The 25,572-nt window shown below is 35.9% G+C and overlaps 1 long non-coding RNA gene across 1 annotated transcript; it reads right to left on the reverse strand.

Annotated features, from left to right (window-relative positions):
* Nucleotides 1-4,029: 4,029 nt before the first annotated feature.
* Nucleotides 4,030-25,152, reverse strand: LOC121098604. Its single transcript, XR_005831307.1, has 4 exons — nucleotides 25,027-25,152; nucleotides 21,040-21,154; nucleotides 9,813-9,963; nucleotides 4,030-5,133 (listed from the first exon to the last, which is right to left on the reverse strand). It is a non-coding gene; the product is annotated as an uncharacterized LOC121098604 (long non-coding RNA).
* Nucleotides 25,153-25,572: the final 420 nt, after the last annotated feature.

Genomic DNA, 25,572 nt, shown 5'->3' on the forward strand with positions numbered 1-25,572 from the left:
GTGCCCTCCTGGCAACCAGGCTGGCAGCATCAGCCTTCCTCCAGGCTGGGTGTGGGGAGGTTTGCAGCAAACTGCCACTGTCCCAAGGACATCTGCAGAGGGGTACGTCTGTTGTGGTGGGTCCTTGCTTCCTCGTTCTCAGGTGTGCTTGGGCTTATCTGCCCAGAAGTATTGCCAGGCTAATGTGCGTTACGGAGTCAAAAACGAAATAAATTCCCCTTGTGTGAAGTGGAAGACAAGCTGAGCACTGGAGCAGATAAAATTAAAGATATTTCGACCAAATGAAATAAATAAATGATACCTCTGCAAGAAACCTAGAGGTCTTTGGGACCTGTGGTAGAGCTACCCCAATGAGACATGGGTTTGACCTCATGTCTATATTAAAGCTAAAAGCAAGCTTTCAGACTCTGTGTTTACTCCTCCAGCTGTTTCATTTTCCTGACTCTCTTAATAATGTTGGACAGCTACGACTAGATTTAAATTTAGGGATAAACATCTATAGACTTCATATTCATAGGAGCAGAAAGGGGAAAAAGAAAATATTTCCATTTGGGGGGGGGCTCATAAGACATCCTCTCCAGAACAGAGGACCAAAGCATCCCTTTACCTTGAATAACAAAAATCATGTCATCTTTAATTAAGGACTTCCCCTGTGAGTTTTCTTCTTACAAAAAAAAGAAAGAAAACACTTTGCAAGACTTTCAAAGTAATGATAAGCCCGTTGCTTATTATCAAATAGTCATCAGAAGTGTTCTCACTGTGTTAGCACTGGATTAAAATGGATTTCTAACAGATTCTTCAATTTAACAGGGTCAGATTAATTTAGTAGAATAAGTGTTTCAAGGCTTCCAGTATCCTTGTAGGAACTTTCTGCTTTCATTAATTGCTGCATTAATTGCTGAATGGAAAAGATTCATTCTTAAATAGGCTCTGTTGCATTATCAAAAATATTCATTAACATTAATTTTCATAGCAAGTGAATTTCAAAAGTTCCATTTCTGAGAAATGAAATTTGAAATTCCCATGTCTATTTGCTACTGATATTCTTGTGGGCATCAACCCAGGAGGGAAACTGAAAAAAAGATACCGTTGCCTTACATTATCAATCTAATGGAGCAACATAGAATGCATACTGAATTTTAAGTGTCACATACTTTTTAATCTAGAAAATAAAATAAACTAGTAGGCTAAAGTTATTCTAGAACTGTTTCTAGAGAACACTGTTTAACTTTTGGGTATTTACTTCCTCATCAACAATGGATTGCTTTCCCCTAAAGCAAGAATGCAACTTTTAGCTTCTTTAGAAACCACAGAACATTCTTTTCTGTTAATTTTAGCAGAGATACTAATTAAATCATATTAAGAGCTAAGGATTTACTATTCCTAAGAAACTAAGAGGAGACGCACTTCATCTATTACAAAGTTAATCTAGTTGGTGTCTTGTCACTGACAGTCGTTACTCATGGCTACCTAGGGAAGACTATGAAGACAAGACAAGGGCAATACAGCCACCAAATATTCTCCTATCCTCTGAAAAGCTACAGTTCAGGGAACTTCCCTGAGATGCTTGAAAATACTTCTATTGTTTTTAATGACCCTCAACTGTGTTTTTTCCTTCATGAAATTGTCAGCTTGGTTTCAAACCTATGTTGGCTCTTAATGCTCACAGCATTCTAAGCAAACACTTCTACAGCTTAATTGCTCATTATGTGAAGAATGAGGTTCTTGTATTGAACGTGTTCTCTGCTAGTTTCTTTTGATGAATCCTAGCTGTAGTTCCTAAAGCTATGCAAAATATTCACATAAATTAAGACTTAATGAGCCATATTTCTCTCTAATATTTTAGTGAGGGTATATTACCGCTGCTTTCTCAACTAAGAAAAACCAGAAAAGTGTCTGCCTTATCTAACAGAGGAACAAACTGTAAATATTAAACAAAAAGAAAACCGACGACTCTAGATTTTCAATTTCTCAAACACTGTTACCAGAAGTACTAAATATTACATGTATACACATAGAATATAAATAAAAGTCTTCACCATCTGTTTATAACTATGACAACATCTTTAAACAAATTCCATTTCATAATGTTACACAGGACCCCATGTCCTATGTGCCTCTGAGTCCACAGGGAGATTCACAAACTTTTGTTTTCATAAAAGCTATATGCTAAATTATGCCTTTAAAAATAAAGTTATATTGCAAAGGTAACATGTCACAAAAATTAGGAGGAAAATGGTGACAAAATACCCACAGGAACTTGTGATACATTTTTATTTTGTTGTAAAGAAGATAAACGCTTTTTAAATGAAATATTCAGGATAAAGTGTCAAAATAAATGCCAGTGAAAAGCAGAATACTATGAGTAGTTACAGAAAGACACATTCAAGTCGTCCTAATGCTTTATTCTCCCGATATGAACATGGCTTTCATTGCAATCACTGTTTGAATAGTGATTTTGATATTCATTGGCTAAGCAGATGTAAATTCCATCTTGTTTTGAACATATTCCTAACCTATCACATCATATAAATTGACTTAGTGCTTCTGCTGGAAATCATCTTTAGTAATTTCTCCATCTAGAGGAATCAGATGTAAATTTTCCAGTTCCAAGATTTCTCTCGTGCATTGGCTCTGAACACTTTTCTTTACAGTAACTCTCTGTCCTAAACATCAGCAGCTCCTAACTCAGTTCCTTCTGTAAAAGGCAGCAATCAAAATCAGACACATCACAAAGGTAATTGCAGGACTTTGGCCAAGATTTTGTCTGGAGTGAGGGAAAAGATTTTAATTTTTTTTCTCCAAAAGTATCCAATCATGTATCTTCCTTTTTTATACACACACTCACACCAATTCTACTGTAACTATTTAAAAGCATATTCAGTGCAATTTTGACCTAAATGTAAACATATGAAATTTGGGGGATAATGTTCCATTTTGTTCTTCTTTAGTCTCATCTGCATGCTCTTCTACTAAACACCACATGCCTTAATAAATTTTAGTTCACTTAATATTTATCTAAATGATTTCCTTCTCTCCTAAACAAAAGGTTTGGTTTTAAATTCTGTTAAAAAAAAAATTTTGCAAAAGTTCTAACAGACTGTAAAGAAACAGTAATAACAGAGTTGAATGTTCGAACCTAATTGAAAATAAGAATCTTGATGTTGAAAGAGGGACATTAGACCAGACAGAGAAGAGCTCAGTAAAGCAATTCTTGGTAAGGCCTTCTTGGTGCATTAAAAGAAGCTGTGCCTGAGAAGAGGCTTTGTGTAAAATTGCCAGATATTGGTAGCGAATGTATCTCTGATTCACTACAAAAAAATGGGTAAAGGAACCTGAAATACTTTCCTTCTTCACCAAGGAAAACTTGTTCATTATGGAAAAAAAACACCCAAACCTACAGAGGTGATTTAGTGGATGCAGACATTTGTAATTTTTTTCTCAAAACTGGCCAGTTTCTCGTTAAGCCCCATTTTTGTGGTGCTGCTTCTCTGACTCATTTTCATGACACAGGGCTGGCCATCACCTTGAAGCAATGGACGAGAGGAATCTGACATCTTTAGTCAGATTCACATCAAAATAGAAATATAGAATTACCAGAAACACATTCACTACTTCTACCTCCATCAGCTTGAATGTTTTTCAGTTTCATTTGTATAGATTCTATTAAAAGTAGGTGTTACAGGAAAAAAAAAAAACACCTTGAAATCCCTCACAAAATAGTTAAAAACAGGTTATTTGAAAGCAAAGTTGTCCTACGCAAGATTACATAGATGGATATAGGTCAAAATATGTTTTCTTTTGCTGTTTTTCTTACTTCAGTATTTGATCATCTATTTCAAACACCATTTTAATAAAATTCCCTCTCATTTTCCCCCTCCATTTTTGTTTTCCTTTTCAGCAACTTGAAAAGTTGACAATGATAAACAGTGAACTTTCATTTTTCTTTTAATGTCTTCAAACATAATTCTTTCAAATATATACATGGTCTTGATCCTTTACTTAATTTTAAGAAAAATACATGTTTTGTTCTATTTCACCTTTTTTTTTTTTCAAATTTCAAATTTCAATGAAACAGACTGCAGACAATTGGATTGATTTTTAAATTGGTCACATATGCCTAAAGTCTTTAAGGTATCTCTTGTTAAAGTTATGTATATGTAAGAGATTTCACGGTTCACGATTTAATGATAGTTTCTCTCACTCTCAACAAAGTCAGTAATAACACTTAACAATAGGATCCACAGGCACTGCTAATACCCACTGCCCCACCTTATTTTTTTCATCTTTTCCCCTTTTTTGGAATGACCTGCTGGACAACATCTCTTCATTCTCTCAAAGAGTGCAAATATAATTACATATGCGTACTAACAATTATAAATCCATGCTACCCTTCTGCCTCATTAGTCAGAAATCTGAGGGGGAAATGCCACAACTAATATGGCTTAAAACTCACTTGGTCTGTTTTTTGTCAAGTTTTAATCCTATTACTTCAAGTGATTATTAATTAGCATTATATGTAGCAATAACTCTTGCATAAATAAATAAAATGCAGCTGTCTGTGACCCTTTGAAACACATCAACTCTCCTAAATTATGTTTTCTGCTATTACGTATGTTATTAACTTTGATTTTTCTGGTTAAACCACTCATCATGATATATTTTATGCTACCACCATGCTGCCAATAATACAAAGTGAGTGCTTTTTATATAAAGCAGTTTTGGCAATGTTTCCTTTGAATATTGTTTATTATTTACATCATAATTGTCCCTCCAGGTTGTTGTTCTAATCAATATCCAAGACTGTACATGAACATATGAAGAAAGCTTTGTCCCAGACAGCCTTCATTATGAACAGTTAAATGTAGTCATCTTTGGCAGATTGGACTGCAGTTGCAGGAGTGTAAGGTGAGTTCACCAAGGACTAAGATTTCAGCCTTGTTTGGGACTTCAGAATCATTCAAACCATTAACGATAAACATTTATTTAATTATTTTTTTTCTCCCCAGCGGAAACCCAAGAATTTGTTTGCCCATTTCAGACTTCTGTCATTTCAAACCAATGTTGGTCACCCGGGTGATTCGTGGCCTGGATGAAGCAGTTAACTGAAGAAAGACAGTATCTCCTTGGGAACTGGAAGGAAAAAAAATACACAGTACTTAGCACATATTTCTGTGGACACTGTTTTCTCATGCAAATTCAACAGGTTTTTACAAATACCAACATGTTAATATAGCCAGTCTTGACACTGCAAGCATTGCATTCGCCTTCCTTTTTGCTCTACCACCATTTACATTGCTGCACACTCTCCCCATTTGCAAAATCAGATACAAGTGCCATCAAGTTTCTTTATGAATGCAGGTTGGCCTCCCTCTTCAATACTGGTAACGAAGTCCTACATTTTGTGTCATGAGATCACACAAAAAATAATGGTAAAAAAGCTGAAGAAATTTTGCAAAAAACACTTTCCCATATGCATAGACACTTACATATATAGACACGTGCCTATCATTTTAGCATTTTTCTCATGCTGCTTTTGTAATACTGATTCTGTGCTGGGCATAAGAAAATATAGTTGCAAGACTATGATGCAAAACTTTCATATTTTCATTAGAGACTGTGATTAATATATTCAGGTTCAGCTTTCCTGAGGCCTAATACACATTAAACACATTGTTCCCTGCATTTCATTGTTCTGGTTGTGACTTGAATATAGAGGGTGACTAATAAATAGTTCTGGGTGCGCATATGTGGATCAGATGGAAATCCATATGCTTTAGTGATTGTAAAATGTATTTATATTAACAATTACTGTATTAACTGTCAACATTGACTCAGATTAGAGGCTAATGAATTAGAACACTGTTTTAAAATATGATGTAAATGACTACACAGAATAAATAACTGGATTTCTTTTCAAAAAATCGTTCAAAACACTTGAAATCTATGTTTCAGATGCTAGCTCTGGTGTATAGTACCTGAAAGTTAGTACAAATTTGTAGTGCAAATGTAAAATGTTTTTTCTTTGAATTTTAACTATTTTTTTTTTTTTTATGGTATGTGTCACAGAGAGTGGGAAAAGACAGGCTCATGAACAGACTGAGAAAGGCAAACCTTTTACGGTGTAACACTGCATGAAAATGTCACCGCAGTTCTGTTTGCTAAGTGGAAAATGACTACGCAAAGAAAAATTCAAAGGCGAGCAGTATGTGTTTGTTTCCTTGGTATAAGAGAAACAAATAAACAACCACACACCCCTGTGCTTCCTATGGGAGGGATGTGGGACAGGAGGACAGCCCTGCACGTCTGCCTTTCCACGCGTGCCGTCCCGTGCCATGCCCACCAGCCCACATCCAGCCGGCACATTCTCTGTGTATATGGTTAGCTCTGCTGGCAGAAATAGAAACTGCTCATAAACCCTGCCTTCACAGAGCAGGAGGTGTAGGCATCACCACATCTTGAAATTGATGATCTTCCTAAGCTAATTCATTTCAGTAAAACAAGGATGTCACGGGGAAATGACTACCTGTTATTTGTTCTCCTGCTGTTTAAATAAAGGCTTCAAAGTTAAAACGTTACTAAATTGTGTCATTATTATGGATTTTTAATGTGTCTTGGATAACAGCATAAATCTAAAATTATATAATCAACCACCTTTACATGCAAGTCATTAGAAGGGACTTTAGGTGTATTGCATTTTCATTTAGGGCCAAAATTTATTATGCTTGTGTGATCTTCTCCACAAATGTCTCTGTGGGTTTAGTCTGGAAAAAGGAATAGTTTGGTGTTCCACTTCAGTCTTAGAACCTGACTCACAACATTCATACAAGACAGCTATCGCCAACTGTCATTAATTGGGTATACTGGTTTTTGGGGTGGTTGCCCTTTGAAGTCATTCTCCTAAGAAGCATTAATGACATCCCAATTATCTGGCTGTTGGGCAATTGTGAGTAACAGAGTCACACCCAGGCTCTGGCTTCAGGAGATCTGCAGAATGTGAAGGACTGTTTGACCTTGACAACATCATTTTAGTCTGTGTGGGGCAGAAAGGAAGGTTTGGGTGGTTCAGGTAAAAGTTTCCACCCTGTCAGCTGTAGGCACAATTCAAAGGCTAACACAAACTAAAAGTAAATGAGTAGGTATACATTTTGAGATTTGTTTTCCTCCAAATTTATCCAAATTGCAGCCAATTAAACAATGGTCACTTTCTCGGTGCGTTCTGCTTCTTGAACAGGTCAATCATTTCTTCATCTTAAGCTAGACACAAAAACCTTTGTCTTCCCCAAATCTATTATTTAATGCACTTAGCTGTGTAAGAAGTGACAATTAGCAATGATCCATGGAGCCAGTTCATCGTTCTAAATCTGTCTCTTCACTGTTTTTCATGGATATTCAAGCGCTGAACTTCCTCACGTTTACAATACCCCTTTTCTAGCAGACCCTGCAATGTTACATTTGGTTAAAGAAGCTGATTTCCAATAAATTACATTTTCAGGGACTTCAAGATGGAAATCTGAAAAGACAGAACGCCAAACAGAAACCATATTTACCTGCTTTAGTACAAAATCAGACCAATACTTTACTAAGATTTTTTCCTCATTTTTATTAAAACTAAAGATGCTGAAAACTTCAGAACTTGCATAGTTCGCTCTGTGGGCTTCCTAATCTCACTTTACTGTTGTAAACTTATGCAACTCTCAGGCTGGGATAACTTTGAATAAGACCATGGTCAAACAAATGCTAATTTATCCTGTTGAAAATTAATTTGGTAAAAGCACAATAGAGACTCTTAGGACAAAATAATAATAATAATAAAAAAGTAATAAATTACTTGAATTTGGTTCTGAAGCTGTACTTCTGCAAATTCAAAACACAGTCATTGAAATGTTTTCTCCTGCACATTTCCCACTATTATTCTAATGCTAATAGTAAAAGTAAGAATCTGTTTCTTGTAAGTCATTCTACTGTAAAAGCATCTTATGTGATACAGGAAGGCTCAAACTATTAGATACTGGTGAACAAATTCTTGTTAAACACCTACCTTGAGATTTTCAGTAGCCTAGTACAAAAGGTAATATTCACAGTAACATTTTTGAGTCCCTTAGATCCTTTATGAGGAAAAATGAAATCACTGTAAAAGTGTTAATACGGAAGGTTTAACATATTAGTTAGAAGTTATTAATTGCAAAATTAATAACAGTACAAGCAATGTAAAATAATAATCTGTTTTATGAGTCTTATGTACCGGGTGGGTAATGGCACTGGGGACAACAGAGATCTCAAAATCCCAGGGCCAATTTATCTGAGTTCCTAATCTTTCCTTATCTTCAGTGCAGCCTTACAGTGCTGTCTCTCCAGATGCCATAACCAATGTTTTGAAAGGTGTCAGAGGGATTCTTGGGCAAACTGGCCTGGGAAGATAATCTGTTGATAGGTTTCAGAGTCAGATGTGGATTTTTTGTATCAATGGCAAGTCAAGAGAGAAACCACTTCTTAGTGGTACGTGTAAGTATGTGGAGCTTTAAAAAAAGGAAAACACTGTTCTGGTGCTGCAGTAAGTTTATTTGGTATGGCAGATTTTAATTTCGCCCACAGCTTTTCTGAAACATATGAGAGTCTGATTCATTAAAAAATAAATTATTTAAATTTGTCTGATATCAAAGTAATATGCCATTATTACAAAAATGTCTAATGAACCAAGAAATCATTTTATGGCATTTAAATACAGCATGTAGATATTTAAATAGCAGCTAAGCAACAAAAAGCTGACTTATGAGGGAATGAACCTGGGCTTGTCCAACAGCTCTGATGTATGCTAGAGTATCCAGAGGAATAGCTGGCCATACTGATCCCAATATACTGGTATTTCGTACTGGTATGCTGTGATAAGTCTGGAACACAGCAAGAGGTTTCATTACCCAGAGAGGAGGAAAATATGTCTACAGAGTGGTCACTTTTAGCTATTGTTTCAATTATCATCACTTTGATACATAGCTATAGATGTGGTATCTTTGAGAAAGCCATCCAATACTCAAAGAACTTTTATACCTCTTAAATCCACATCTTGCTACACTCTGATGATGAAGATAATGAATAGCCTAAAACCATGTCAAAAGAACTGCACTTTTAGTCTCCACATAAAGATGGGGGGGGGGGGGGGGGGGGGGGGGGGGGGGGGGGGGGGAGAGAGGGGATAATTTCTAGTTTTCTAAATGAAGGAATCCAACTCGTAAAAGAATGCTAAACAAGAGTAATTTCTTTATATCTGCACAGTCTTCAGGAGTGCTCTTAAAAAAAGTGAAAAGTTAAGGAAGTTTTCCTTACGTATTCATTAACAACCACAAGATCTGAGTCAGAAATGTGCACAATTCTAGCACCAGTTAAATTCTTTTCAATTTTCCTGCCCTGGAGGCTATATCTAAAACACCTTAAAGCTTCTGTCAGCAAAAACATGAGAGGTCAAAGGAAAATGTTAGATGGTAAGAAAGGCATTCTTGGCAGCAGGGCTCAGCAGTATTAGACAAAAGAGTGACAGGCTATAGAAAAAGAGGAAGGACAGGAGAAGATGTATGGAAAATTTTGGGACAGATTTTAAGTTCTATACAGTTGAACAGAGGCATTGGCTAGTTACATTTGTGGTTTCTTTCAAGTTTCACAGAGTTATATGAGATCTCTAAAAAGCTGTTTACTGTCAAACCACTGGAAATATTTTTGTTTACTAACAAAACCATCACAATATTTTATTGACTTTGTTAGGCTTAGACTGCGTACTCATACTCAAACCACACTTATACCTATCCACATGTAGATACCTTTTACGTCACTCATGTGAGAACTTCAAAACAAGGGTAGCAGAATGGTTCTTTTCCTGTGAACCAAAAGAAAGATTTTCCAATTTCTTGGACAGAAGTGTCCAACAAAAAGGCATATATCCAAAGGAGTCCTAATAGGTAGGAAGTTGACCTAGAAAGAGATATTTCAATAGAATCATTCATTCATTAAAACACTGCTGCAATTCAAATTGTAAATTTGGTTTTACAATTAAATTGGTTGTCGCTTAGTAGGTCAGCACAATTCATGGCTGTTCAGCCTTACCAATACTGTTGTCTTTCTGTTTGTTACTAACAGTAATAAAACTCATAGGAGTAGTAAGGCTCCACCATATTTTTAAGTTAAAAAGTTAAGAATGACCTTGAAAAGGTAGATAAGGTAGATGATTTACTTGTGATCCTACCTGATTCCTCTAAATTTAGGTCTGTGATGCTCAACCAAGGAACTTTCTGGCCTGACAACGGTACCTCGCAGAGGTTGCAGGACTGAAGCCTTAACCTCTCACTCGTATTCCCTTGTCATTCAAACATGGATGCTAATTCTCTCTGGCTCTGCAATATTCTCAGAGGGAAAACGTCTCAAGACTAATAAATGTCCTGAATTAAGTATTTAGATTAGCTAATAGCAGTTTGTCTTTTGTGTTAAACAATGGTAAAGAAATCTACAAACAGTTCTGTATTCACACAGTGTGCATCCATTATTTAAAACAACATGTGAAGGTGAGAACTAGTCTTTTATATGTTTAGAAAAATTTCAATCACTAGATAACAAAACCAATTAGGTCTATGGGATCTTCTTCTGCATACTTACAGGAACATCTACGAAGACTGTGAATTAATGAACCAGAATTTATTTAGGTTTGGCTTGAACACAACATTTGCTTTTGCATCTGCATGCATCTTGTTCTGTTTATACTACTTTACTTAAAAGGTCTAAGACTCTTTAGATTCATCCCTTGGTATTCATATGGCAAAGTGCAGCTTCTATTTGCACCTGAATAAATGTGAGACAGTGAGCTGATTATTTCTGACAGTCGGTATAGTGAGAAGCAAACATACTGACAGAAATCCATGTGCGGCACTAAGAAATGAAGAAGAGCAAAAGGTAACCTGCCTGACTCAGTCATAAAGAGATAGCCAGTCAAGGTACTTTTACCAAATGATAAGCAAAGGATACTAAATTAAAATATTACTTTCAAATAACCACATGATCATATACGTTAAATAAATCAAATGCTAGTAGCAAATAAAAATTTCCTCAGGAACCAGTACTTTTAAAGTATGCATGCAACTCCTTCATGAAATGACAGTGAGAGATAACACTTAACTTAATACAGTGTATCTGTTAGTGCAAGAAGAATGGCATTTTATTCTAATTATGCTTTTATAAAGTGATAAAAATAAAGTATGCCTCTGCTTCTGCATGCATATTCCTCTGTTTACAGTAGCTTGTTAAAAAGGACTCTGACTCTACAAATGCAAAGTTTACTCTCTCATCAAAGTCATATGCTTTGTGTTTATGAAAAATGCTTATTCTCACTGCAATATTACCAGCTATGGCAATTTTGAAACACTGAGAAAACGTAGCTAAAAAACAGAATCTCTCCTCGGACTTGGAAAAAAACAACTAAAAAAACCCCCAAACCCAAAAGTGAAACTCATGCTGTGTTTGTTTCCATCTGTGATAGCTTATAATGCATTTTAACCACAGGAATCTTCCCATCATGTATTAATTATGGTCTACAGATAAAATCATTATCATTATGTAATGAAAAATGTGAGTAAATTACTTTTAATATCATGTGAGTAGAAATTCAACAGAAGCCATGCAATTTTTATATCTGTGTTTCTTGTTATCAGATTTGCTCCTACCTGCTGTGGACATCATTTGACATTTCTTTTTCCTTCATGACAAACAAACAGAGATTTACAGAAAGGTCTCTCAAAACAGTCATACATCTCTCTTGTGTATATTAAAGAATACCACGTCAGCTCTCCACATATGATCTCTTGCTGCCTCTGTTGTCCTTTCTCTTGTAAGAGCCTTGGAATTTCTACTTGTGCTCAATTGCTCTACTTGAGTGGATAAAAAGGCTTGGCAAGCAGGGCTCAGTTAAGCATTTCTAGAGCTTTTGCTAAATAAAACTCCCTTTCTTCAGACAGTCTGCAAAAAGACTATTGAGTGCAATTCTTCCAGCCAATATATTCTAAGTGCATATTGATATACGTATGTACTATTTTTGAAAATCCCTTGCTTAGAAATTTGCCTTGATTTTACAGCTTTAAGAATCCCTGAAGATTCCCTGATTGGAAAGGGCTCGATACATTTAACATGAGACTGAAAACTCAACATTGATGTTGCTGAACATCTCCCAGCAGACACAGGAATAAAGTGGATTCCAGAACAAATATTGATCAAATATCACAATTAAGTGACACCTTTATGAAATGTACTGTAACTGATTACCACTACTATGCGGACCTGGCAGCACAAAAGTGCAGGGAGGCCGTCTCTGCAGTAAGGACACATTCAGAGGGGAGGCAAGGAGGGACTTCTGTTGGTCTGTACATGCCAGGAGCATACATTGGTCCGTAATGAATTTTAGCAATTGGTCCATAGGCAAAATAATACATTTTACTAAAGTATGTGGTGACACATAAGACGGAAAGAATATGGGGAGGACTTGCAGCAGATGAGACTAGGTCTTTCAGAGCGTCCTGCATCCCTGTGCTCTTCTGCGCTAGAAAAAAGGAGGTATCTGCTGCAGCAAATGATCAGTTTTGTCATGCTGCGAATGATAGCTGCATGGTGTACTACGTTACATAAGGCCTGACGATATAAGCTGATCATGAAACATTAGCTTAATTACATGCTTCTATAAGAAGTTGATCTCCTGAAGTATATAATTTGCCTTCTTTTACCTGGCTAAAAAAAAAAAGATCCTTTCATTCTATATCCTGATATATTCATTTGTGCAAGTGCATGGGTACACTATACAAAGTACACAGAGAAACAAACATTTCTGAACAATCACAAGAGCGAAACCAAGGCTCTGCATAACCCAAAAAGCGAAATTCCAGACGCTATTGAACCAAAAAATCCCAGACAAAGAATGTTTACCAATATTACACTTCTGAAGAGCTCCTCTGCTGTATGCCTGTCTAGTTACCTACCCTACAATCACTTCACTGCAAAAGGTTAAGGAAGGTATTAACTAATAAAACAATTAATTTCCTAAAAATAGATTAAAGTGATGCTGAATTAATACAAACATGGGGCCAGACTCTCAGCCAAAACTGAGTTCCTTTGCCATCAGTCATGGGTGATATGGAAGACTCCTACCAGGCAGAAAAAATTGCTAAGCTGTTTTTTGGCCCTGTTGGAATCCAGGGGGGGATTTGCCATTAACTTCTTTTTGGGCCAGCATGCCCTTTAAAAGATTTTAAAGATCTTCTGTCACACAGAAAGCCCACAGTGACATGACACAGCATTATCCAGTATATCTCACATCTCCACTGCCTCTGTATTCAGGCACTCCAGGACAGAAGGTACTTGGGAAAATGTGGCAGTAAAAAATGTACAGAAGAAGACCTGATTCAAAGCATGGAAAATAAACCAACCATGTGAAGAAATCCTCTTTGTCATAACTTTTCAGAATAAAATTAAAGATGAAACACTTGCCTGGCTCTGCTGCAGATAGTTGATAAAATATTGTTTTAAGAGACCCTAATCACATGACTACAGTCATTATAAAATAAATTGATTCAGAAGAGATTTAATTAATTTAATGCATCTGGCTGTAATTATTATTCTGCATTTATTATGTAGGAATTTTATTAGCTTAATGGTTTTATACATTTATCAGATAGTCACTGAAGAAAATTTCAGTTACTCATAAAGAATCTGAATAAATCTGCAATGACTCTTTTTTTTTTTTTTTTTTTAAACAGTTTTATTGTAATGATTTGCTATTTTGGCTCTTACCAGTCATTACAAATTTCTGCTACTTTATTGAGAAAAAGCTCTATCCAATATCCACTAAAGTCAATAAACAGATTCAATTGATTGCATTGCACTGTAAATTGTGTTTAGAATATCTTTATAATGCAACAATTCCTCCAGTGTTCAGCTGTAATTCACAAGGATTGCTTCCATTTTATTTGTTTTTTAAATAAACAACTCATTTTAACACTTAGTTTTAGAGTAATCATCCATGCCTTTGACAAACCTTGTTTATTTTTATTTTCTCATTGCTCTAAAGCGTGCCTGCATCTCTTTTCTAGACTTATGTATGAATGGTGAAGCCCCGCAAGTTCCGTCATTGACGGCCTTTGACATTTTAAAATTTGGTTTGGCTTCTGACCAATATAAAAATACATAAACTTACTCTGTAAAGGGAATGTATGCATTTTAAAACTTTGAAAAAAAAATCAGAGATTTTTAGCAAAATAATAATTTAAAATTGATGTTATTTATTGCAGTAGTAGCATTCACACTATAAAAAGCTGAAATACATTTTGATTTGTTCCAATGAACTTAGGTGAGCTTAGTCAAATGTCATTGCATGGGGAGAGTCACTTGATAAAATCATGTCCTTCTACCCATCAAACTTACTTCTGACCCCAGGCTCTACATGACCAAAGACTACAGCTTCCATAAGCTTGGTAAAAAGTCATTTCCGATATCTGCAGGACTGTCTGACACTCTCCCGCATGTCCTTGTGACATGCCTATGGAAAGCAAATAAAAGCTAGGGAGTATGCAAGCTGTTGAAGCTATGAAAGGAGGCACCGACGAGTACTCTCTGTCTCTGCGGTTGTTTCGCATTCACTGCTACAGAAAAGCAACTTGTCTTTTTGTGGACGAACCTTGCCAGTTCATCACCAGCTTGGCTTTACTGCTGTAGCACAGAAAGGTAAATAGCGTTTTTCAGTTAGTAGAGCTCCATTGCATTTTGTATCCAGTGCACGTTCTGTTTTGACTCAAAAGCCAAAAATGGCTTAAAATGGGGTTTTGTAAAATGGTAACAGTTCTGAGGTCTTTCTTCCTCTTAAACATGGTTTGGGATTTAAGTTTACTTAGAGAATTAAATGGTTCTTTTAGAATGATTTCTATTTAGACACAATTTAAAGCATTAGTAATTTTTAGACACAAGTTTTAAGTGTACTTCTGATGTAAAAATGGGTTTATTTACATGCAGATGAACTGCACAGCAATCTCATCCTTTGCAAGTTACAATTGTTATAGCCAAGATTAATTAATTAGAAATATTAAAGTTAGGATTAACTCTTGGACTCGATTCAGAAATCATTGGCAAGCTTGTGGCTTTGGCACAGAAATAATTTTGATTTTTAAAAGTTAGCATTATACCAACAATAAGTACTTTCAAAAATCCAAATGACTTGGAAGGTGAAAAGAATAATATTACAAAACTTATATAAAGTAAGTTCTAGATCATTCCAGTTGGGACAGGTTTTGTTCATCTGTTTACATTTTCTTTATGTAGGGGTAAATTGTTTTCATAAAGCCATCATTTTCATTGTGTAGCCCTTCATCCTACTAACAAGAGTCTTTTTAAAACTCTTAGTTTCGTGGCTAGATGTTGAGGGGAAAAATAACTCCACTCTAATGTAAACAAGTCATAGAACTACTGGAGATTGCTTCTAAAATGCTGTAATGCAGAAAGTCAGATAGAAATGATTCAATCTGGACCAAGATTTCATTTAGATAGGTTTTCCCAAGAAGACACTTCAGGGAGATTCTCCCTAAACAACAGTTACTGGGCATATTCTCATACCTCCAGCATTAACTTTCTCAAGCACGCGATGTAAGACACATCAAGAGGTGCTTTTCCCAGAAGAATGCAAACACTGACAGGATCAACTTCCATCTTGGAATGAAACTGCCTGGTAAAATCATAGCATTGTAAGTATGACCAAGGAAGAGAAAGAAAATAGGAATTTCCAGAAAGAAACAAGGGAAGAGGTGGAAAATTTGCTTCTTGCAGTGATAGACTGACTGGCTGGCAAGATTACTAAAAGAAATAAATGTAAGAATGAATAAAGCAATCTAGTCGAGTTGCTATCAATGTGTAATACAAAATATCACAATAAAATTTAAATATATGCTTTTAATCTCTAAGATATAGTTCAGGATTTAACATATCCAGGAAAACTGAAAGGTATAAGAGCAAGAAATTGCTGGAGTAATTAAATCACTTCTGTTACTAAATGGGTGAAAACTGGAATGCAGTAGGAATTACTGAGTATCCCTAAAAGGAAAAGAAGGAAATAAAGAAAGAGAAAAAACAAGAAGATGAGGACATTTTATTTTTCAATTTTCCTTCTCATGAAACCTTACAGACAAAGAAGAAATGCTTTGAAGAAAAATCTGAATTCTAAAAAGACAGATCACAGATGGTGATTTTTGGAAGGTGAGTAGTGTTATTTTAACCCCTTGTCTTTTCTATTAGATTGAAACTAGATAAGACTTCTCACTTTTGCCTTGACCAATCACATAACAAGTTCTTATGAAAAGTCAAAGCTTTCACTCAGAAGGAAAGTCAATATTCTTCATCATTCAAATCAATGTAATTTTAGCAAATAGAAACTCATTAAGGATTTTCTGTCTCTTCCATTTGTAGTTTCTTCAGAGTAAGATAACCAACAGATGGAAAGCACCAAAGGAAGAGTCATAAAACATGCAATTCATAAATGAAAATATCTAATTTACATTTTCATGGAAATACACATGGTGAAACTTAAGATACATTATTATGTACTGATACCAATTAGTACACATTTATCTTCTCATTTCCGAAACGAAGGTGTGTGACAAAAATTTTGTTGAAGTCCTGTCGGGGCACAACGACTGTATAAATATCCTATTAAAATCCTTCTATCAAAACCGCCAGCCTCACAGATGCCTCAGATTAGCCTCCCTCTTGGTCCTGAACAACTTTCAATGCTACAGCTTAGCATGTTGTGGCACCATTTGCCTTTTACATGTTAGCAAAACCCCCCAAATATTAAAAAAAAATGATTCATGTCTTTTTTACATTGATCAATTAGCTCTTAGAATGAAACATTTTGTTACATAAAGTATGACAGGTCTTAAAAAGTTCAGAATGTCAACACAGTGGAAGAAAACTATAAATTAAGGCCAAAATATGACTTTATACCAAACCTGACTTACCTAAATGTCAACAACACTGCAGAACAGTTTGCCTAGTATCAGGAGTAGGAGTCAGATTCAGCCCCTGTGTCCTCCTTGGTTGTGTTACCTGAGCTGGACTACATTTTTTAATAGGATAATACTATGAAATAAGAGTCTGAGCTTGGTAGTTACTACAGTCGGCATGTGCGATATATACTTCAGCTGAATTACCCATTTCAGCTGTGATCTAGAGTTGAAAAATATTTTTTAAATCACATAAAATTAGTTCTGTATCTATTTAAATGTCTGAAAATGTTTTCTCAAATAACAAATAAAATGTCAACCCTTCTACAACCCTTCAAAAAAAATTGCAGCTTCATTTGGTTTAAGCTGAAAAACACTGACCTTACTGCTTGTAATAACTAAGCAGTTATTTACCCCTTGACCAAACACTGATGGTCTGGATTGTTAATGTGATTTTTTTTTTTTCCACCAAGGGTCTTGCATCTCCTTTTCTAGTAACAGTGACTTCAAGAGCTGCGCCTCCCCTTGCATATCGCCCTGCCTCTTCCACTCTCCTTCGCCAGCACACCCATGTAGGGCCAGATGTAGCCTGGCATAAACAGCATTACCTTACCTGGAATCAGGAAAGTGGTGTTCTTGACTTCAGAAGGATTAAGGCCCTTTAACCCTCAGAGCATTTCAGTTTGTCTGGTGCTGCTGTAACTGCATCCTCTGGTTGTTTCTTCATTCTGGATTTTTATTCCTAGCGTAATGGTCTTAAATATTTCTTCTAACTTTAGCCCACATACACTAACATAGAACTAATTTCCTTCTACAGTCTTATTATTGCACAACATTTCAGTTAAAAAAAATTTGGCTTGTATCCTCTGGCAAGGAGAACTGGTGATTTTATGAAATATTATCCATCAACTTAGATAAATTTGTTCATTTTGCAAAAGTTCTTTTTTGCAAAAGAATTAAAATAGAGGCATTTATGATCTGTCCTAAATCATTTTTCAGCACGTTAATACATGGCTTACTATCTTTGAGCAGTCTTATGGAAATTATTATTATCATCTTGGTTTTTGTTTGCTTTTTACATTCATTGATGCTCAGACCCCAAAGCTGGTAAAAGTCCCAGGAAACCAGTCAGTCAGTCATTTTTGTAAATGCATATGCATGAATTATAATAGTACACTAACTCATAAAGCCAGGAATTGCCAACAATAAAAGATTATATTCACTGTCAAAAAAAGGGAAGAATTTAATTATGCTAGAGAGAAAGAAGTCTCGTTTGTGTACCCCTCCCCTCTGGGGATTTTTAGGTATATCATTTAAATGTGACTGTATCCACCAGCATTTTTTTCTCAGCACACAGGCTTTTTTAAGATGCTGGACTGGGAAGGTACTTAAAACTGCCTGAACTATTCAGTTATGGTATTTCCTAGTGAAGAAAAAATATTTTTTTTAAAAAAAAAGATTATGCTGGCTACCTCTTACTGCTTTTTCCCTAAGGGGTAGGGTGCAGAATTTGAGATGACAGCAAGCAGGAGCGCTCCAGCACTGCCCATGAGAGGACAAGAGCAAGTTTGAATTCTCTTTGGTTTGGTCTGCTCTAGGTAATATGAAATATAATTTACTGACAACTTTAATGCAAACATGACTAAACCTTGTATTTCTACTCTTAATAATACATGACTAGACCTCGTATTTCTACACACAATTAATGCACCTTATTTTTACGTATAATCAATTAACATAGTCAATGAAGCCCAAAATATTTGGAATTTTTTGAACCTAGAAATATTACTGAAGCAGCATCTCATGCAAAATGATCACAAGCTCTTAATTCTCAGGAGGAATCCTTGAGAGCAGCATTTTAGTCCCGCATACCTCCAGATTTAGGATTAGGCATAGGATTAGGCATTTGAACCTGTATAATGGAATGAAAAAATGGATATAATATCTTTACACAAACATGATATGAACTTCCATGTATAATAATGATGAAAGACTGCTTTTTCACACACAGCCCATGTTGTATCTAGACTTGTACTTGGTCTGATAGGCATTTATTTACTCAAATTTAACAATAAGGTTAAGAGGGCTAGTAGGATTGAGAAATGACTGCTGTCATCTATCTTAGGTACAGAAACAATTTTTAAATGGAAGAGGATTACCATGTGAAACATCACTTTAAAAGAAGCACTTTACTCCCAGGTTCTCTTACACTGATCTTCTAGTCATCAGCCATCCTATAAACAGTATGTTTTGCACTCATAAATGTAACATCTAACAGATCTCAATGTGTCTTGCCAACATGAATCCTCTAGAAAAATTGTAAATTTTCAATAAATCATCACATATCAATTATCTCCAGGGAGGCAGCAGGAAAAATGCCAAAGAGAGGTTTGCCTGGTTTTTTTCTGCTAACATTTCCAAACTCCTGATGGCTTCTGGATAATTATTCAAGGCATTCTTAAGAATGTTAGCTTTTGACTTGATCTAATCCTTTATAACATTCTGAAACTACAACAGATTATTTCTTTGTAAACCAAATCACAAAATATCTAGTTAAAAAAATAATATATATATATATAGGAAATTTTGTGGCTTTCTTAAGAAAATCTTATGTGCTATGTGTAAAAAGGGGGGGGGGGGGGGGGGGGGGGGGAATAGTTTTTGTGACACAGATTTAAAAGCAAATAATGCCCTAAAAAATGAGCACTTTTGGAACATGATTAATACATCCCCCATGAGGCCATAAAAACAAAGTACAAAAACAACTGTGTGGAAGTAACCACTATATGCTACCTCTTCAAGAACTCACCTCCTGATAATCAAAAACAACTCTTAAAACTCATGGATATCAGCTTCTCAACACCCTTTTTATCAATCTGTCTTCCATTAGTCTTTCACAGTGCCCTACAACCTTCATTAAACTCCTAGATCTCCATATTACTTGTTGTGGATGTTTGCTACAGAAAATAAATTAATTATAGCATATATGTGGGCAGAATTGTTCTGTCGCATCCAGACAAGAGGCTTAAGTATGAGGTAGCTTATCTATAATTTCATAACCTACAGATAAAAAAGACCAGCATGTAATATAGCTATTTTCAGTTTCACATGGGTAAATGTGGCATAAAAATGAAATGAAGAGTAAACGTATTTACTTTTTCTGATGTCTTACTACATAATTTATTAGGCTGATGCTGCTCATTATGTTTCGTACTCTATCATTTTTCTCTGTGAAGTCTCTTATAATATCAAATGAAGAAAATTTATATTTAAATGAATAATTTCAGAGTGAAACATTAATATTCAAATCAAATATGGTGCTATTGTGGGGCTTCAGGGGGAAAAAAACCCTTTTATTCTGAGCACAATGAAGGAGTGATAGGCATTTCTGTTATCTCATTCATTAGTCATTCTGGACAGTTCAGACAAGCTGTTACCTACAATAACAGAGAGCGTTTTACTTTTTAAAGATTAATTTAAACTATACTTTATACTGAACTGCAGCAAACTATTTATTTATATATTTACTCTTTCTGAAAAAAATAGCTATTTGCATTTTTTCTAAAGGAATAAGCAACATTCATATATATAGCTGTAGCCAGAAGTCTGACATAAGGCATGATAAGCAAAATATTCTGGCTCTGTGGGAGAATGACCAACTAGGTCAAAATGTGCACTTGTCTAATAAATTTGTACTATATTTCAGAAATTTATAAAGCAGACAGGAAAGAGAAGTCTTATGACTGGCTTTGCAAATCTTACTTCCTTTTTAATTTTCAGCTCCTATCTCCATCTCTTCTCTGCATAACTCCCCTTGTGAATTTAAACCCAGCACCTCTTTGTTCATTTAGAGACATCTTTCGATTTCCTTTGTTGATAGTATCAGTGTATAGAGTCAAGCACAGGTACTGTATCAATACTACACATCATTTTGCAAGCTCTGAGCAGCCACATCCAAATTTCCACACTTGCATAGCAGGGAGTAACATCACAAAAAAATTTAAGGTTTCACTATTATTAACTTGCTTACCCACTCTGATGTTTCAATGGAATCTGTACTTTTCCTTCACAAAATAGCAAACACTGAACTATCAGCAAATATTTCTCCATTACGTTTTTTCTATCCAGCATTTTCCTATGCTGTCCTGTTTAAAATAGATATAAATATAAAATATTTATTCAATTAATGTGTGTTAACCCATACCAATTATTCAAAGAGGAAAAAACCCCTCATGACTGAAGAAGGTTAAGTAGGAAAACCATATTCATTTCAGATATGCATAAAAAGTAGTTTTATAGTAAAAAAAATAGCAAAACTGTGAAGATTCTAAATATTCATGGTCATCTTGATTATTCTAGCATCAATAAAGTCTTAGAACTATTAATAACTTTTTATTTGCAAGCCAGCACCCATTCACTTGGTCAGAAGCAAGTGAAACATCAGGTTTAAATTGGTGACTACATAAGTGTCAAAAGGGAATGAGCTGGCTTGTAAAAGTCTGGCTGTATCTGATTCCTTCCCTCCCACATCTCTTTTACCTGAGTCTCCACCCTTTCCTGCTAGATTCCATCCAAGCCAGGCCTTGTGCTAAAGCTATTTCATCTCCCAGATCTCACACTGCCTTCTGACTTGACAGAGAATTCACAGGCACTTTGTTTCAAGACTTGGGTTTTGAAGAAACAAACAGATGTGTTGAAACCAGTCCCCTCGCTACTGTGCGTTAACCAGCAATCTGAGCCATCAGAAATTCTGTTTGTGAGAAGGCAGCAATATGAATGTTTAATAATTAGCTCCTTTGGCTCAGAGAAGAGTCATTCCCTTGCGACTTCAAAAGCTTGAGCTGTGAACTCTGTTCTGTAAGATGAAGTCCCTTTTTATCACAGTTATAAACATACTTGGTCTTATGATTACAGCCTTGGAGAAAATGTTCCTACAGCTTTTGAGCGTACACTGATTTCCTTTAGTGCTAAAGCCTCTTTACCTTGGCTTGACCTTGCAGGTACAGGTATGTGGGAGCATGTGCACATAGTTGTGCACACTAATAAGAAGTAATAGGGGGTGGCACTGAAAACCAGAGCCTTCCTACATGTTTGGATTCATGCTCAGAAAAACAGGAAGATGACAAGCCTCACCGCCCTGCTGGGTACGGTCATTGCAAGACTGCACATTTTCCTTGGCACCAGCTGGGATGGCTCAGCAGCGCGAGAGGACCTCGGTAAGTAACAGGGGCTGTGGAGAAGGGATGGACACCTCTTCTCCAGGCAAGACCATCGGAAGTAATGTCCCCCTGCTTCTTGAGAAGACATTTTTCTACACAGATGTCAGTTTCTAATGGGTAAGGCTCACATATTTTGCTGTTACTATTGTCTCTGATTATTAGTGCAGAACCCAAACAGGCAACAGAGTCCTACTTGCGGTACTAGACCACAAATTTGCCACAGGGAGCTCATTTTGGTCCCTGTTTCAGTTCAGCCATTCCTGACCTCCAGTACTTTCTTCTAATGCTGCTAAGATTTAACCTATTCCAAGGCTTGCAGGCATGTGATTTTTCTTAGAATAAAATTACATAACTCTTTGAGTATTAAATCACAGCTGGTGTACATTGAAGGACTCTGGTTTAATTTATCAGACAGAAAGACCTTTTTAAGGTTCTCAGGCAGCCCTGGGTAGTTTGTTGAATTGGTAGGAAATATCTAGTATATCTATGATGCACTTGATCTTTCCTCTCAAACAAGGAGGAGAGGCTAGATTATGCCGGGAGCCCCCTGAGGCAGGTTTTAGTATGCAGAGTGGGTACGACTTTTACAATCATCTTCAGGTCACAAGGCCACAGTTTGTCAGATGGAATCCTCAAAGGGATGGTATTTCTAGAGATTTAGGATGGTTTACCCAATTTATGCATATTTCTAGGGGAATCCAAAGCCGACTATTTTAAATTTCTCCATTTTCTGAATTTTGTTTTTATTGGTTTCCTGCTTTCCCATATTCAGTGTTACTTCCCAGATCCAAAGTTTGACTATGAAGGCATAAGCACACTGCTAATAATAAATATTTCTGGCATTTATGTTTTATGAGTAGCATCTGTAATTATATTACTCTCACTGTAAATAACTTAAGCAATGATGCTTTTATGATGGAAATGAATTCAGAAGACTGAATATTTATTAATTAGTGTCTTTCCTCTAAAAGAATATGACAGCATTGAAAACATGCAATTACCAGAAATACCTGTAGTGATTAAAATGGTAATTAATGACAGCCACTTTTATTAGCATAAAATAAAGCAAATTACAGATAAACCTCTATTTAAAAAAAATAATAATAAATTTAGGCAGTATCTCTTGCCTTCTACTGTTTGAAGAAAGAAAGTGCTTACAGACTGCTAGTCTGTTTATTAACGACAGGTGGTGCAAAATACCTAGAACAGCAGCAAATCTTTCCTTATCTTTCACATAGGGGCATACCACTGTTTCCAGAGGGAAAAAAGAAAAACGTCAAGATACCATTGAAGTTTAAAATCTAAACTAATTTCAAGTAGGAAGCAAGTCGTTTTGCCTTCTTTACAGACACATTTGTGAAGTTTATGTCCTAATTCTGCTGACACTGGCATCTGGAGGGAGAAGCCTTAATGTCCACTGAATCAGGAATGTAATAATATAATATAATAAAAATTACATGTTTTCATTTTAACTCAGAGTTTTGAACTGTTTACAGCTTCCTGCAAACAGACACACATAAATCACACATCTAGACATCTATGACAGGTGTTCTGTCTTTGCTCAAAATATTCAGTAACGTGACCAACAAAGCCTTTCTTAAAAGGAGGGAGACTTATGCAAGAACTCATTAAGCCAAAGTAACTGTTATTAAACACTCCTGAAGAAAACATGCGAAAACTCTTACGCTTTTTAATTCAGATGTTCAAAAAATGTATTTGTCAGCATACTTTCAAAAAATTACCTGAAACAATTTTCCTAAAGTTTTAAATGTAATGTCTTCCAGGGTGGCAATAAAAGTTTCAGAAAGCTGTGAGACTCAAGAATGATAGTTGCAATCAAAATATCCATTCAAACTTCATCACAGATTTTCTTACAATAAAGGAAGTTTCATTTTTAGTGTGAAGTAAACACGGCTGCCTTACTTACTGCATTTTTTCCTGCATTTGTCAGTTGAATGAAAGCTGCTAAATTACAGATCATTTCAGTATGCAATTCTTAAAGATCAAAAATACTTAATATCTTGTAACTTGAAATTCTTTTCCAATCTCTCCAGTCTCATCCAGCACAAGAGTTGGTGAGCACACTGCCATGCACGACTTTTAGAAAGCCACAGAAAAACATTGACAAAGAAACCAGCACAAGTCAGACTTGCTGGCAACTGTTTGTAGTTGCAGAATTTTCTTTGGAGAAGTCAAAGACCAACTGTGTGATTTGCATCCTCTTTTCTGCAGAGCAAAGCATTTGCATTGTCCAAAACATGGAGTTTCTCTTCATGCTCTTAAGTAACACTTCGATGTTGCTGTTCCAGATCACATTTCCTCACAAAAAAACTAGTACAGAAACTCAGTTTCTGCTGTCACAGCTAGAGATAACTGAAAGTCATGGAAAACTGGAGAGGTTAATATTTGTGCTTTGCAATGCATTTTTCTCATTAAGTTCTTGAAAAAATAAAAGGCTTCAGTGCCTTTTAAATTGTGCAGGCTTTTTTGTCATAATTCATACAAACAAATAAATACTCTCTGAACACCATCATACTTTTGGGTGTAGGTGACCAATGAGCTAGTCTGGCAAAGATTTTTGGACAATGTGAGGCTGAGTTTTGTGAAACCAATATAACAGTAATCTGTCCTCCCAAAGCAGAATCCAGAGACTTGAATAAAATACTTGGTCTCTGATCACAGCCCTGGGCAAGATTTAGAAACCTCAGAGTAGCATTCAGAAAAAGCGACATGCTGAGTGGAGTAATCACTAGGATGTAAAAATTGCGTCAAAGGTGAGTCCTACAACACTATATTACCTACAGACCAGTCCTGGATTCAAGATGGAAACTGGATTTTAATTTCCTCCCCTTTTCTGCTTGAGGAAGCATCCAGTCAGGTGGCTGGTTCAGAGCCTGAAAAGTGCTGGCAACATCACCCTCTGGGGCTCCAGGTTTGTATCTGTGGGGCATACCGAGGATGAAACTAACCTAGAAAAATGCAACATTCTTCTTTATACAAGGCTTCATAAACAGTACATCCGAAACATTCATAGAGACCTGAAACATTAATCTTTTTATTTCCATTCCAGCTTTAGATAAACTTCAAATAATCGCACCATCCTTAAGATGCACTGCATAATAGAATCAAATGCATCTATGTGACTCCCAGGAACTCCAAGCACCTGCATAACTCCCAATTGGTATCAGCCTGTCAGGTGTGTCAGATGCCAGAAGATGCACTAAGTGCGTGGGCAAAAATAAACTCAAATATCTGTTCAAAACACACAAACAAAAAACCTGCAACTTCTCATATCCTATGTTTTATGTCCATATGCAAACATCGCGTACTGCTATAATGATTCA

This window comes from Falco naumanni, chromosome 1 (assembly GCF_017639655.2).
Source record: "Falco naumanni isolate bFalNau1 chromosome 1, bFalNau1.pat, whole genome shotgun sequence".
Classification (NCBI taxonomy): domain Eukaryota; kingdom Metazoa; phylum Chordata; class Aves; order Falconiformes; family Falconidae; genus Falco; species Falco naumanni.